This window comes from Cherax quadricarinatus, chromosome 13, assembly GCF_038502225.1.
Source record: "Cherax quadricarinatus isolate ZL_2023a chromosome 13, ASM3850222v1, whole genome shotgun sequence".
Lineage (NCBI taxonomy): Eukaryota > Metazoa > Arthropoda > Malacostraca > Decapoda > Parastacidae > Cherax > Cherax quadricarinatus.
The window spans coordinates 16,438,266-16,440,124 of NC_091304.1; positions in this window are offsets into that span (position 1 = coordinate 16,438,266).

Below are 1,859 nucleotides of genomic sequence, written 5' to 3' on the forward strand. Positions count from 1 at the left end.
CTTATGTCACTTGATGCAGGCTTGCACTGACCTTCTACAATAGCTTGTAGGTTATCTAATGATTTGAGGAGCTCATGAAGTGCTTCCCTGTGATGGATTATCTTAGCTGCAACTTTACACACAGCCCGAGGGGCAGTCTTGATCTTTGGACAGGAGTCCCTGAGGTAGGGACTTCTGAACCTTCCTCCTGTAGCTCAGGGCTTGTATCCACATATACCACAGGATTATGGATATCCTTAAATTTTCTGAAATTTTCAACCTGGCTGCAACAAAATTCTCCTTCTGGAGTGCAATCTGTGTGGCAGTAGTTGGAACAAGTAGGCTCACATCCAAGAAGATCTTTGTCCCTTGTGGTATACCCACAAACACTACTATCTCTCTCTCTCTCTCTCTCTCTCTCTCTCTCTCTCTCTCTCTCTCTCTCTCTCTCTCTCTCTCTCTCTCTCTCTCTCTACACAGGGTTTGACAGGTTAAGGATCCCTAGCTTTATTGACAGCTATTTACAGGTTAAGGATTCCCTTAACTTTATTGGCAAGCTAGGCTATTACCTACATCAGCTCATTTGAAAGCATTTTTGTTATGAGACATACAAGTAGGGAACAGGATGAAGTTGGAGCCATCTGTGGGCCAGCATTTTCATTTGATCAACTGACGTTATCTCGTTGACATCATTATGCTGTACGAATGTGTTCCATACTCGAGTCATCCTGGGTATGTATGATCTCAGATGGAGTGATGTTCTGGAGAAGGGTATTGCAGCCAGAGTGAAGTTGCTGCTTTCTGCCCGTCTTGTGGCATAAAAGCTTGTTTCACGCTGTCCTCGAAGTGGATCCAAGTGTGGTATTTTGACAATATTGGCCTTGTACATAACAGTAAGGCCACCCACATCCCTCCTATGTTGAAGGCTCTGCTGAAATGACAGATCTATCCAGGATGGGTCCAGGCGAGAAGATGAGACGTCTTGCTCTGTTCTCTACTCTGTCAAGCAGTCGCAGATGAGGAGGGGGCAGGCAGGCAAACCAAGAAAGTGGAAGCATACTCAAGGTGTGAGCGTACTTGTGCCTCGTACAGGATCTTGCAACCCCTACTGTCAAGCAGATGCGAGATACGGCGAAGTGCTGTAAGCTTCCTGGCTGCCTTGTTTGCAAGATTTACAACATGGTTCTTCATGGTTAGTTTGAGTCAAATTTCACCCCAAGGATATCAACTTCTTCTCCAGGTGCCAACATCCTCCCATTCATCCTCCTTACTACTGCACCAGCATTACCATCATGGTGCCTAGAGACAATCATCATTTGCGTTTTCTCAGGTGCAAATATTTCTTGCCATCTATTTCCCCAAGCTGATATAGCTCTCAGCTGGTGATTGATGTAACTTAGAGCAGCTGGCATTTCTTCTCTTGGATAAGTGAATGTCAGTGTGCAGTCGTCTGCATATGCATGTGATTCTGGGATGAGATGAAGAAGGTCGTTGAAGTAGACATTCCATAACAGTGGACCCAGCACACTTCCTTGTGGAACGCTTGCCCCAATAGGATGCCTTGCTGATTCCGTTCCATTGAGGACTACACTTAGAGATCTACCATGAAGGTAATCACTGAGGAGACATAGCGTAGAGCCTGCAATTCCCAGTGCTTGAAGTTTTGCAAGAAGGCCCTGGTGCCACACCCGGTCGAAAGCGCCAGCAATGTCCAGTGCTACCACACAGCTGACTTTGGATTCATCCAGTGACTGGTGCCACTTAGTGGAGAGGTTTAACAACAGATCAGCAGCAGAGTAACCTTTCCTGAAGCCATATTGACGATCACAAAGTAGTGAGTGGTAGTCAAAAAAATCTGTCATTGTCTTGAGATTATTGTC